Source organism: Mesoplodon bidens (genome assembly GCF_964165515.1).
Source record: "Mesoplodon bidens genome assembly, contig: HAP1_SCAFFOLD_118, whole genome shotgun sequence".
NCBI classification, from domain to species: domain Eukaryota; kingdom Metazoa; phylum Chordata; class Mammalia; order Artiodactyla; family Ziphiidae; genus Mesoplodon; species Mesoplodon bidens.
Window position 1 is genome coordinate 1,559,863 of NW_027671260.1, and position 14,891 is coordinate 1,574,753.

The window sequence follows — 14,891 nt, forward strand, 5'->3', positions numbered from 1 at the left end:
ATGTCAGACAAAGACAAATACCATACGCTATCACTCCTGTGTGGAATCTAAAACAGTGATACGAATGAACTTCTGAACAAAACGGAAACAGACTCACAGACATAGAAAAAAAACTTATGTTTACCAAAGGGAAAAGGTGGGGGAGAGGGATAGATCAGGAGGTTGGGGCTAACATATGCACACAACTATATATAAAACAGGAAATCAACAAGGACCTCCTGTAGAGCACAGGGATCTCTACTCAATATTCTGTAGTAACCTAGGGAGTTCCCTGGTGGCCCAGAGGTTAGGATTCTGGTCTTTCACGGCCGGGGCCCGGGTTCAATCCCTGGTCAGGGAACTGAGATCCTACAAGCCACACAGCACCACGAAAAAAAAGCAAAATTCGGTAATAACCTAAATGGGAAAACAATCTGAAAAAGAATAGATATCTGTGTCCATATAACTGAATCACTTTGCTGTACACCGGAAACTAACACAACACTGTAAATCAACTATACTCCCAATATAAAATTTAAAAAATGTTTAAAGTGAATTACAAACGAGTGGGGTGAGGGAGAGGAGGTTGAGGGGTGTGTGGTCAGCTTGTGGACATTCTTCCGATTGGTTGGTGGTGAGGTAATCTGAGGTCAACATCATCAACCGGCTGGTTCCAGCTGGTCTGGGGTCTACGTGCTTGTGGGCAGCATGCAGTTACCTTCCTCCCCCCTGCTGGGGGCTTCAGTCTCTGCAAAACAGCTCCAAGGACGTGGCTCAGAACAGTATCTACAGCCCTTGAGGAGGAACTAAAGGTCCTTGACTTTGTTTAACGGCTAGTATTATTTGGTCTTTTGGGACTCTTTTCCTTTCTTTTGGCACTTTCTCCCTTCTCTGATTAAATTGTTTGTTTCCAACTCACGGAAGGCTAGGAGGCTAAAATTTTCTAAAGACAAGAAGCAGGCAGAAGACATGGGGAGAATCCGTCCCAGGAAGGCCCCACAAGGTCCTGCTCACTTACAACATCACATTCAATCTGGGCTGTTTACGCCATTTTTGGACAACATACCAACACATCTTAAGATGGGTCCCACCCGACTGTTGCACATTTGGACAAGGTGCGGTGGGGTGGGATTATGCAAATCCAGATCTGAAGACTAGATAAAGCAATCAGGGTATTTCACAGTATACAAGAGAAATTTTCATGGGGACAGAATACCAACCTTCTAATATTTGAAAGCCTGTTAGCCAAGAGGGAGAGTGAACTTCTGTTTTGTTATACAAGGACCCAATCAGCTGTGATGGTTGAAAGCATGATGAACGCAAATCTGAATTCATTTGCCTCCTAAAAATGCAACGTCTACAGCAGAGGGACACAGGTCCTCAAGCAGAAGTGCTTTTCCCAGCAGTGCAGACCCTGAGGAGAGCCAGGCTGTGGCAGCTCTGGAGGACCTCAGACACTCTTTGCACGGCCTCTGAGACCTAGAACATCTCAGAAAGTCCACGAGTGCAAACCAAAGAGACACTCAGTCCCTGCACCTTGGATGAACTGATTTGACTCTACGTATGCATTGCTTGGGCTAATTAGAAATATGGAAGTGATCAGAAGACAGAATAAACCTCTGGGCACATCCTGAACAACAGAGATACTTCTCATCAAAGTCCAAACAATAATTCAAAAGCAAGATTCAGAGCCAAAATGTGGAAACAAACCAAGTGTTCACTGACAGATGAATGGATCAAGAAAATGTAGTGTGTATATTCACACAACAGATATTATTCACCCACAAACAGGAAGGAAAGTTTCTAATTGATACAAAGACCATTTATGTATTTTTCAAAGATTGACATTTCTTTGTATGAACAGTGAAAATTTAACAATTCCACTTTTAAGAGGAAAGGTTAGTGTTTCTTTGTAGAAACAATTAAGTCTCAGCAGTAGAGGCATAAGCACACACGTGCACACAGAGTAAACAGAATAGCGCCCCGCTACCTCCCCGCAATCTGATCCCCCGATGAGCCCTGCTGATTCTCCCTCCAAATATAGAGAACCTGTTTACTTCTCTCCATCTTCTCAGACATCGTCTTCCTGGACTACCACGCCAAATTCCTAACCTTATCTGGGTCTCCCGACTTCCACTCTTACTGAATCCCCACCCCATCCATTTATGCAGCAGCCAAAATCAATTGTTCCTCTTTCAGTGCAAACTGGATCAGGACACCTCTCATTCACTGCTTTCCCACTGCACTTGGCAAACATCTGAACTTCTTCAGACCCACGGTTTTATTTCCTTCTCACTCACTGTGTACTGTCCACACTGGCTTTGGGGTCTAGGAAGGAAATTTTGACACAGGCTACCACACAGATGACACGCGAAGACATTAAGCTAAGTGGATAAGTCAGATACAAATGGACAAATGTTACATGATTCCACTTCTGTGAGGTCCCCAGATGGGTCAAATTCATAGAGACAGAAAGTGGAGTGGTGGGTGTCAGGGGCTGGGAGGGGGGTGGGGAGTCAGTGTTTAATGGGGACAGAGTTTCACTTGGACAGGATGAAAACATTCTGGAGATGGATGGTCGGGATGGTTGCACAACAATGAGAATTCTTGTTTTCCTTCCTTAAGATTTTTGTTTTACTTATTTTCGGCTGCGTTGGGTCTTCGTTGCTGGGCGCAGGCTTTCTCTAGTCGCGGCGAGCGGGGGCTACTCTTCGGTGCAGTGTGCAGGCTTCTCATTGAGGTGGCTTCTCTTTGCGGCAGAGCATGGGCCCTAGGCGCGTGGGCTCAGTAGTTGTGGCTCGCGGGCTGAGGAGTTATGGCTTGCAGGCTCAGTAGTTGTGGCGCACGGGCGTTAGGTGCTCCGCGGTATGTGGGATCTTCCCGGACCAGGGCTCGAACCTGTGTCCCCTGCATCGGCAGGCGGATTCTTGACCACTGTGCCACCAGGGAAACCCAAGAAAAAAAGCAAGACTCAGACCCCAAGGGGAGGAATGGAAGTACGAGTTGGGAGGTTCAGAAGAAGCTTGCAGTGACACTGCATGACCCTGAGTTGGCTATTTTCTTCTCTGCATCTCGGCTACCATATACTTCCTACCCTCATAGAAAAATAACCTGTCTGGAATTGGAAATTTTTCCATTTAGTCTTTTTGTGCATGTGACATTTTTATTCAGAAAAATAATCTGTGTTGAACTGGAGTTTTTTCCATTTAGTATTTTGTACATGTGACATTTTTATTCAGGTAGTGAAATCTCTGGGTCAACAGTGATACCACATTCTCAAGATTTTGATAAGTAGACTAGAACTTCTTAACAGGAATCAAGGGGCAGGCTTTGGACAATCCATGGACTTTGTGACATCCAAAGGTGCCCTTTTTGTGTGTGTGTGTGTGTGTGTGTGTATGTGTTTGTAGACACCCTTTGAAGGGTGCGTGAGCACCTGTAGTTTTCTATGATTTTAGCTTCTCCAAATGGCTCTTGGACTCAAAGGTGCCTGAGGGAAGCGGACGTGTACTCCCCCAGTACAGAATTCTGAACGCAGTGTCAGTAAACATTCAGCCAAAGAGCTTTGCCAAATTGCGTGTTTTAACGTAACTTTTTAATCCACTGAGTCGATGTACCTGGGATCTTTTTTTACATACTTATCTCACTCTTTATTTATTTTTTTTGGGAGGGGTACGCGGGCCTCTCACGGTTGTGGCCTCTCCCGTTGCGGAGCACAGGCTCCGGACGCGCAGGCTCAGCGGCCATGGCTCATGGGCCCAGCCACTCCGCGGCTTGTGGGATCTTCCCGAACCGGGGTACCAACCCGTGTCCCCTGCATCGGCAGGTGGACTCTCAACCACTGCACCACCACGGAAGCTATTATCTCACTCTTATAAGGCTGAAACGTTGCTGCTTCCCCTAAGTTTCCTTGTCCCTCTCCCCACTCTCCCACCAGGCCGTGGAAGAGGAATGGGAGGGAGAGGGAGAGTCCAGCAGGGAGAGGACAGTACACCTGCTGGGAAGCGGTAAAGAGGGGTCCAGGGTGGGAGGGAGGGAGACACAAGAGGGAGGGGATATGGGAACAGGTGTATATGTATAACTGATTCGTTTTGTTATAAAGCAGAAACTAATACGCCATTGTGAATCAATTGTACTCCAATAAACTTGTAAAAAAAATTAGAACTACCATATGACACAGCATTTTCATTCCTGGATATATATCGAAAAAAATAAAACCAAAAAACATTAATTTGAAAAGATATATGCACCCTAATGTTCATGGCAGCATTATTTACAATTGACAACATATGGAAGCAAGCTAAGTGTTTATTATGAGATGAATGGGTAAGGAAGATGTGAAATATATATATATATAATGGAATACTACTTAGCTAAAAAAAAATTTTGTTTGAATTGAAATTGTATCAAGTATCTTTTCCGACCACAATGCTATGAGACTAGACACCAATTACAGGAAAAGAGCTGTAAAAAAATACAAACACATGGAGGCTAAAGAATACACTACTCAATAACGAAGTGATCACTGAAGAAATCAAAGAGGAAATTAAAAAATACCTAGAAACAAATGACAATGGAGACACGACGACCCAAAACCTATGGGATGCAGCAAAAGCAGTTCTAAGAGGGAAGTTTATGGCAATACAATCCCACCTTAAGAAACAGGAAACATCTCGAATAAACAATCTAACCTTGCACCTAAAGCAATTAGAGAAAGAAGAACAAAAACATCCCAAAGTTAGCAGAAGGAAAGAAATCATAAAAATCAGATCAGAAATAAATGAAAAAGAAATGAAGGAAACGATAGCAAAGATCAATAAAACTAAAAGCTGGTTCTTTGAGAAGATAAACAAAATTGATAAACCATTAGCCAGACTCATCAAGAAAAAAAGGGAGAAGACTCAAATCAATAGAACTAGAAATGAAAAAGGAGAAGTAACAACTGACACTGCAGAAATACAAAAGATCAGGAGAGATTACTACAAGCAACTCTATGCCAATAAAATGGACAACCTGGAAGAAATGGACAAATTCTTAGAAATGCACAACCTGCCAAGACTGAATCAGGAAGAAATAGAAAATATGAACAGACCAATCACAAGCACTGAAATTGAAACTGTGATAAAAAATCTTCCAACAAACAAAAGCCCAGGACCAGATGGCTTCACAGGCGAATTCTATCAAGCATTTAGAGAAGAGCTAACACCTATCCTTCTGAAACTCTTCCAAAATATAGCAGAGGGAGGAACACTCCCAAACTCATTCTACGAGGCCACCATCACCTTGATACCAAAACCAGACAAGGATGTCACAAAGAAAGAAAACTACAGGCCAATATCACTGATGAACATAGATGCAAAAATCCTCAACAAAATACTAGCAAACAGAATCCAACAGCACATTAAAAGGATCATACACCATGATCAAGTGGGGTTTATTCCAGGAATGCAAGGATTCTTCAATATACGCAAATCAATCAACGTGATACACCATATTAACAAATGGAAGGAGAAAAACCATATGATCATCTCAATAGATGCAGAGAAAGCTTTCGACAAAATTCAACACCCATTTATGATAAAAACCCTGCAGAAAGTAGGCATAGAGGGAACTTTCCTCAACATAATAAAGGCCATATATGACAAACCCACAGCCAGCATCGTCCTCAATGGTGAAAAACTGAAAGCATTTCCACTAAGATCAGGAACAAGACAAGGTTGCCCACTCTCACCACTCTTATTCAACAAAGTTTTGGAAGTTTTAGCCACAGCAATCAGAGAAGAAAAGGAAATAAAAGGAATCCAGATCGGAAAAGAAGAAGTAAAGCTGTCACTGTTTGCAGATGACATGATACTATACATAGAGAATCCTAAAGATGCTACCAGAAAACTACTAGAGCTAATCAATGAATTTGGTAAAGTTGCAGGATACAAAATTAATGCAAAGAAATCTCTGGCATTCCTATATACTAATGATGAAAAATCTGAAAGTGAAATCAAGGAAACACTCCCATTTACCATTGCAACAAAAAGAATAAAATATCTAGGAATAAACCTACCTAAGGAGACAAAAGACCTGTATGCAGAAAATTATAAGACATTGATGAAAGAAATTAAAGATGATACAAATAGATGGAGAGATGTACCATGTTCTTGGATTGGAAGAATCAACATTGTGAAAATGACTCTACTACCCAAAGCAATCTACAGATTCAATGCAATCCCTATCAAACTACCACTGGCATTTTTCACAGAACTAGAACAAAAAATTTCACAATTTGTATGGAAACACAAAAGACCCCGAATAGCCAAAGCAATCTTGAGAATGAAAAATGGAGCTGGAGGAATCAGGCTCCCTGACTTCAGACTATACTACAAAGCTACAGTAATCAAGACAGCATGGTACTGGCACAAAAACAGAAAGATAGATCAATGGAACAGGATAGAAAGCCCAGAGATAAACCCATGCACATATGGTCACCTTATCTTTGATAAAGGAGGCAGGAATGTACAGTGGAGAAAGGACAGTCTCTTCAATAAGTGGTGCTGGGAAAACTGGATAGGGACATGTAAAAGTATGAGATTTGATCACTCCCTAACACCATACACAAAAATATGCTCAAAATGGATTAAAGACCTAAGGCCAGAAACTATCAAACTCTTAGAGGAAAACATAGGCAGAACACTCTATGACATAAATCACAGCAAGATCCTTTTTGACCCACCTCCTAGAGAAATGGAAATCAAAACAAAAATAAACAAATGGGACCTAATGAAACTTCAAAGCTTTTGCACAGCAAAGGAAACCATAAACAAGACCAAAAGACAACCCTCAGAATGGGAGAAAATATTTGCAAATGAAGCAACTGACAAAGGATTAATCTCCCAAATGTATAAGCAGCTCATGCAGCTCAATAATAAAAAAACAAATAACCCAATCCAAAAATGGGCAGAAGACCTAAATAGACATTTCTCCACAGAAGATATACAGACTGCCAACAAACACATGAAAGGATGCTCAACATCTTTACTCAGTAGAGAAATGCAAATCAAAACTACAATGAGATATCATCTCACACCAGTCAGAATGGCCATCATCAAAAAATCTAGAAACAATAAATGCTGGAGAGGGTGTGGAAAAAAGGGAACACTCTTGCACTGCTGGTGGGAATGTGAATTGGTACAGCCACTATGGAGAACGGTATGGAGGTTCGTTAAAAAACTACAAATAGAACTACCATATGACCCAGCAATCCCACTACTGGGCATATACCCTGAGAAAACCATAATTCAAAAAGAGACATGTACCAAAATGTTCATAGCAGCCCTATTTACAATAGCCCGGAGATGGAAACAACCTAAGTGTCCATCATCGGATGAATGGGTAAAGAAGATGTGGCACATATATACAATGGAATATTACTCAGCCATAAAAAGAAACGAAATTGAGCTATTTGTAATGAGGTGGATGGACCTAGAGCCTGTCATACAGAGCGAAGTAAGTCAGAAAGAGAAAGACAAATACTGTATGCAGACACATATATATGGAATTTAAGAAAAAAAATGTCATGAAGAACATAGGGGTAAGACAGGAATAAAGACACAGACCTACTAGAGAATGGACTTGAAGATATGGGGAGGCGGAAGGGTAAGCTGTGACAAAGTGAAAGAGCGGCATGGACATATATACACTACCAAACGTAAGGTAGATAGCTAGTGGGAAGCAGCCGCATAGCACAGGGAGATCAGCTCGGTGCTTTGTGACCGCCTGGAGGGGTGGGATAGGGAGGGTGGGAGGGAGACGCAAAAGGGAGGGGATATGGGAACATATGTATATGTATAACTGATTAAATTTGTTATAAAGCAAAAAAAAAAAATAAAGATGAAGAAAAAAAAATAAAATTTTGCCATTTATGACAAAAAAAAAGAGGGGTCCGGATACCTTGAGGGGGGTTTTGGAGGACGGGCAGAGGTTGGGTCAGTGGCAGGAGATACCATTTACCCCTGATCTCTGGGACAAGTGCACGCATAGGTCTGACAGTTACTTGTGTTTTCCTTCAAACTGGTTTCCTTCAAACTCCGATGATGACATCAGAGGCTTCCGACCTTCCCGATTGGATGGACCAGACTCCTTGGTGCTTGGCAGCAGTAGTAGACAACAGAATCTTGCCAGAGCTTCTCTCCACTGACAGTTGCCCCGCAGCTTGGAGAAGGGACGACCACTTGTGTTTAGCCCAAGTCCAGAAGAAGAGTTGGGACAAAGCAGAGTCTAGGCTTCGAGGAAGGGAAGAGTCTGGGAGACATCATGGACAATCGTCAACCGACTTCCCAGGCTGAGGAGCTGAACTCCCAGTCCAGCTCTTCAGGGTACCCCATGGAGTTGACTGTCTATGAAGAAAGCCCAGGACCATCAGGTGAGGGAACTGGCATGAGAAGGAATTTCAGAGATTTGACCAGTAAGGAGGAAAGGGTACAGAGGTCGGGAAGGAGCACCTGCATAAGGTGCCTATGAAAGAAAGGAGACATTCAGAGAGCCAGAGATTGAGGGAGGAGAGCACAGGAGCTGGGGACACGGAACACCTGGGGAGCAAGAAACAGGGTTAGGAGATGAGATCCAAGGATGAGAGAAGAGGAGAGAGGAAACAAGGGGAGGGTTCTTTTTTTTTATTCCTGGTGGGAGAAATTATCTACCATGAGAAAGAGTTTCGAGAACGGGAAGCTGGACAAATGACAAAAAGAGTCAGGGGAGGGATAGGTAGATATGGACAGAGAAAGATGGAAAGATGACTTGGGGCAAGGTCAGCGGTCTGTGAGACTGGAAAGCACGGGGGTGCTTCGGGGGGGGAGGCGGAGTCGGGGTGGGGTTGGGTGGTCACCAGTGGCTGGATTCCCAAGACGAGAGCATCATACTGCAGTCTCTTCTCCTTCGTCAGCTCCCTGGGCTGGTTGCAGCCCCCCGCCTCAGCGCCCCGGCTGTAAGAGGAAGAGGTCAGTGGCGTTCGGAGCGGAGGTGGAGGGCAACACGGCCGCTGAGGCCCAGGACACCTGGGTCGTGGAGTCGCTGAGTGGGCTCAAGATGAAGCTCAAGCGACAGCGGGTGTCTTCAGTGCTGCCTGAGCACCACGAGGCCGACACCTGGGTCGTGGAGTCGTTCAGTGGGCTCAAGATGAAGCTCAAGCGACAACGGGTGTCTTCAGTGCTGCCTGAGCACCACGAGGCCGACACCTGGGTCGTGGAGTCGTTCAGTGAGCTCAAGATGAAGCTCAAGCGACAGCGGGTGTCTTCAGTGCTGCCTGAGCACCACGAGGTCTTCAAGTAGATGCTTGGTAAGGACCCACCGCCCTGCCCAGCAACCTCCAATCCTATACTTGAAAAACAAACAAACCAAAACTTCCCATGACTACACTTTCCCAGTGGAAAAGAATTCCCTGCTACTTGGTGCGCTCTCCGTCCCTGGCGGACTGTCTACGGATAAAGGATATGGGGGGCACATAAAAGATACAGGATGAGGTTAGACTTAGAAATGATACAAGACTAGGTTAGATTTAGAAATGATACAGGATTAGGTTCCCTTGGTTTCAACTGTACCCGAGACTCTAGCTCTTACTGGCCTTTTGAATCTTACTGGCATGTTCGGGGTGGAGGGAGGAGGGGCTGACAAGCCATCTTCACCCCCTGACATGACTGTCAATTGAGACATTGGCTGAGAGTATCTTGATGCCCTCTGCAGGTACGTGAATGCATGATGAAGGGGCATCACTCCCTGTCACTCGGCCCCCCCAGAAGGGGAGTCACCCCCTTTCCTCCCACAGTGAATGGTCTTCCCTCCCCTCTTTCCGTCAGCTTCACCCTGGGCCACATCTTGGCATTTCCCCAGGGGGGCGCGGTTCACCCTCTTGGCTCTGGAATGCTCCCACGACAGCCCTGTTCCCACTGGCAACATCTGCCCTTTTTTCACAGAGGATCCCGTCGTTAAGAAATTCCTCGCCTGGGACAAAAACCTGGAAGTATCTGACAAGGTAAGTCACCCACTGAGATGGATTCCTGCTCCAGCGCCTGTTCTAGGTGGGCGCGCTGGGTGCTTTCTACACCCACGTTTCCACTCCCCTCCTAACCTCATGCCTTGTCAACACTTCCCTCCAGGGGCCTCGAGGTCCCCTCTGGGATCTGAGCCCCAGGAGTGCCCCTTTGGTGGTTGCTGCCTAAGTCCCCTCTCCTCTCAGATCCTGGGGACTCGCCTTGGCTCCGGTTCATCGAACACCGTCCTGTGCCCGCGGCCCTAAGTCCACGCCCTCAATCCCACAGCCTCCCATCCTTGGAGCGCCGCCAACTCTGACCTTCTGTCCTCTCCCCTTCCCCAAATAATCAGGCTCACCCCACACGGGGGTCTCTCCTCCAAGTGGCACCACCCATTCCTCGTCCCCTGCTCCCTTCTCCCTCCCACTCTTTCTCCTCTTCCAGGATGTGACCTCTCTCCTACGTTTTTTCCCCTCTTTCCATCAGTATCTCCTGTCGATGGTGATAGCGTATGTCAGCCGGGCCGGCCTCTTCTCCTGGCAATTCCAGATAATCCATTTCTTCATAGCTCTGTGAGTACCTTGCTCCATCCCCGCCATCAATATTCAACACCCTGGGAGGGCAGAGGGAGAGATGTGGGGCTCTGACCTTTCATCTATTTTTTTAAACCCCTTTGTACTGACTCTAGGTGTGAAAATGACAGGATTACGGTACCGTGGTTTCTTTTTCAAACCATGTTCTGTTTTTTATAGCATTCATTGTCAAAACAAACTACCCTAATGTCAATTAAAACACTGAAAGAAACAAAGCAAAACGCGAAACTTTCCTAAGAGGAGAGGAAGAAAGAACTGACACCATCCTGCCCCCGAGTAACAGACTTGAGACGTTTCCGGTTCGAATTCTCCGGTCTCAGGTCTTCCGACATCAGCACCAAGTGTGATTATCTTCCGTTTCTGCATTCCCACGACAAATGCCACAATCGGGGCCCGTATCACATAGCGCGGATTTGGTGTCAAATGCTCCCCACTGATGTTTCTTCCAAGTCTCCCAAGCCAGTTGGCTCTATTTGCCTGAACATCCTTCCAAAACACAGGTCTGACCGCTTCACACAATTTCATTGGCTAATGACATGCCAAATCAAGGCCAGAGTTCTGCGTTGGGATTTAACTCTCTCTGCAATCTCCAGCACACCGTCCTGATACTTTACTCCTGTGTTTCACTGCTCCTTCCAAATACCCTGCCCTCTAAGTTTCTATTGAGCTTTCTATCCAGGTATCTTTGCCATACATTTATCTGAAGAAAACGACCCTATCCTTAAAGTGGGTTCAAACACCAAAACCTTCACGATGCCCGATCTCCCTAACTTCTGAATCCCAGAGGCACTTTAGTTCAAATTGTATTATAATGTGATGCTTTGCATTATAGTCATTTCTTATCTCCCCCTTTCCCCTTCCCCGGTCCCACTAGACTAGACACCACGTGGAAGGCAGGTCTCGTCAAAATGTCAATGCATTCCCAAAACACTCAGCACAATTCTTTTCATTGGGCAAATGTTTGTTATTGTGAGACTTCTAGGTAATCAGTATTGCATTTGGCCATGAGATAAAATGTTCATTCATTCATTCATTCATTCATCTAACAAACCTTATAAAGTACACCCTACATGCTGGGGAATATGAGGTGGTGGGAACAGAGATTCACAAAAGGCTGTTGAATTCATGCATCAATATGAACCAAGCCCTAAATGTGTCATTTGCTAGGAGAGGGATGAATGCAGAAACAGATCAGATCAGCTCCTGCCCTCAGGAACTGTACATGTACCTACAACATAGGAAGAGAGGTGTGTGCACATAAAACAAGTTGAAGGGAACGGGGGGTTTGGATCGTGTCCTCATCATCAAGGTGTGAGAGGCACCCTTCTGAAGGTCCTGCCTGGCAGTGGCTCCTTGATGACTGGGCAGCTCCCGGTGACGCTGGGCAGGGCTGGGTGGGTCGTGTGAGGATGCTCAGCCTGCCTCTTTTCTGGGAAGCTGATCTCAAGTGGAGGCCCTTCCTGTCCTGATGACAGCGACCTGATGTCTTTCCCCAGCTATGTGGCCAGCGACATGGAAGAGAACAACCAGGCCCCCAAGCAGGCCATCGTTTCGTTCCTCTATGGAAAGAACAGCTCCCAGCATGCCTTGTTCCACAAACTGCGTTCCCAGTTCATCCGTTCCATGGGCTGGAAGACATGGGTCACTCGGGAAGAGTGCGAGCAGGTGGGTGGGCTGTGGCGGTCTCGGGGAGGGGGAGGGACGGAGAGGAGGTGGGGATCATGGGGGACTCGGTTTGGGACTTGGGGACAGACGAGAAAGAACCGGAGGCGGGGCAATGGGAGGCAGCGGCATCCTCATTGCCAGGGGCTGTTTGTCTTTCCAGATCCAGGCTTTTGATCCAGAGCTCTGGGTGTGGGGAAGAGATCGCGCCCTCTTGCCCCAGAGGCCCCAGGACCACGCAGGCCTGAGGTCATCGGCCTGCGCAAAGGTAGGTCTGCGTGCGCAAAGGTGCAGGTGGAATGACGTGTTGTCTACTGAGGAAATCGGAGGAATCCCACTGCTGGACCCACATCACCTCTCACGCTGTGAAGGGGGCCAGCCAGGCACACAGCCACGTGCCGACTCTGCGCCAGCCACGGACTGACAGCCACACACAGACACCAGCACCGCGAGGCCCGTGGGCACCAGACCTCGGGGAAACCAGTTTGTCCCAGACGCATGGGTCTCACTGAAGTTATTTCACCCAAAGCAATTGGGTCCAAATAACAGCTTTGACGAGATGGTGATTCTTTTCCATATACTGTGTTTCCAGTTTCTCTTTTTCATTCATTTTTGGCCTTACATCCCTCAGGGTTATGGGTTCTAGCATTTATCTACAACAAAGTAAATGTCCACAAACAGGATATTAGATAGAACAGCCCACACGTTCAATAAGAAAAGATGAATTATGACTAGCTTTATATTCATCCAAATTTACTTTCAAATTGCCTATGGCCAGATCACCTGTGACTCTTTATTCCCCCTGACTCACCACTTCTGGACCAATGATTCCTCTAGTACAATTCACCTTTTCCCCCTCACGTTTATGGTCAAGGGGGTTTATCACAACGACTGAAGGTTAAGGAATGCCATCTTCAGCATGGCTTATTACAATTGACACATTAGAGTTCTAGATGTGAGCAGAGGATTGAGCAAACATTTGGTTTAAATCTTGCAAGCTAGCTGTCTTAGTCCATTCAACCTGCCCTACTACAGACCGCGTCGCTTAGAAACAACACAGCACGGTCTCTTTTACAAGGGCAATAATCTCATTCATGAGGGCTCTACCCCATGACCTAATAACCTCCCAAAGACCCCACCTCCTAAGACCAGCACCCTAGGGGTTAAGATTTTAAGATTTCAACATAAGAATTTTGGGGGACACAAACATTCAGCACATAACACTAACCAAGTTTAGGGCTGAGTATTATTTAAACATTAGGATCCAGGGACTTCCCTGTTGGCACAGTGGTTAAGAAACCGCCTGCCAATGCAGGGCACACAGGTTTGAGCGCTGGTCTGGGAAGACCCCACATGCCGCGGAGCAACTAAGCCCGTGCGCCACAACTACTGCGCCTGCGCTCTAGAGCCCACGAGCCACAACTACTGAGCCTGCGTTCTAGAGCCCGCAAGTCGCAACTACTCAGCCTGTGCGCCTAGAGCCCGTGCTCCGCAACAAGAGAAGCCGTCAGGAGAAGCAACGGAGAGTAGTCCTCGCTCACCACAACTAGAGAAAGCCCACACACAGCAACAGAGACCCAATGCAGCCAAAAATAAAAGAAAGAAAATAAGTAAATAAATGAAAACTTAATAATAACATAGACATTAGGATGCAGGGTTAGGGTTAGGGATCCGGCCTCAGGTCTCCTGGTCCACGATGTTGACTTGTCAGTGATGTCTGTAGTGTGCTTCCAAGTTCAGAATTTAAGTGGTGCCAAAGGACCAAGGTGAGTTAAGACTAAAGCAGCATTCTCCAAATGCCAGCTCCCTGAGCAGAATCACCTGGAGTCTGGGCTATAAAGCAGATTACTGGGCCTGACCTTGGGTGTATTCAGTAGTTTTTGGAGTCAGGGTCACCAAAGTCCAAGAATCACACTTGAAAACAATGAATGGTTCAGGACTGGGGTTCAGAATGGAGAATTTGAGATAAAACTCCAATCATAAATGAGTCTCAGTTCTGGTTAGAATTGACTAAGAATGTGAAAACCTTTATATCTGGACAGTTGCCACTTTGAAATCTGACATCCTTGCTCCTTCTCTTACTTCCAGATCACAGAGCCCAGGAGAGATGAGGATGTTCAACAAGAGGTCAATCCAGACACTGACGACAGCCGTGAAGAAGGAAGGGAGAAGCCTCTTGTGCAGATCATCGAGAAGAAGCCAGCATCTTCTAGAATGAGCGGAGGCCAGTTTTCGTGTTATACTCCTAGGAGCGGGGCGTGCTTCTAGGAGTCTGTGGCAGGACAATAAGAAAACAGGGTTTATTCAGATTCCACCCTTTTGGAAGGCACCACCTCAATTTTCAGATCATTTCATTTCCATCTCCCCTGAGACGAACATTGGAGGTCCCATTTTTTATACACTTGTTTGCCCCAGTCTAGAAGCATTTGAAGGTGGAGTGTAGCGGCTCAGAATAGGAGGGAACAACATTAAAATATATAATTAGAAAAAAATATATATATATATAATTACAGCCACAGGGTCATGACTCATGACTTAAGTTTCACTGGCTTATTTTGAAAATGTCACCTATAAAATTATTGTATTTTTATATTTTATATTTATATATTTATTTTAAATAGTTTTGAAATAGTCTTCATTT

At 45.6% G+C, this 14,891-nt stretch overlaps 1 long non-coding RNA gene across 9 annotated transcripts in view; it reads right to left on the reverse strand.

Annotated features, from left to right (window-relative positions):
• The window catches only part of LOC308611637, a 154,913-nt gene that overhangs the window by 93,709 nt on the left and 46,313 nt on the right, over nucleotides 1-14,891 (reverse strand). For 3 of the 9 annotated variants that reach the window (XR_014014989.1, XR_014014990.1, XR_014014991.1), the window contains one exon: nucleotides 13,857-14,522. The exons of the other annotated variants lie outside the window; for them this stretch is intronic. This is a non-coding gene — a long non-coding RNA (uncharacterized lncRNA). Of the gene's footprint in view, nucleotides 1-13,856; nucleotides 14,523-14,891 lie in introns of those variants that run through there. 9 annotated transcript variants of the gene reach the window in all.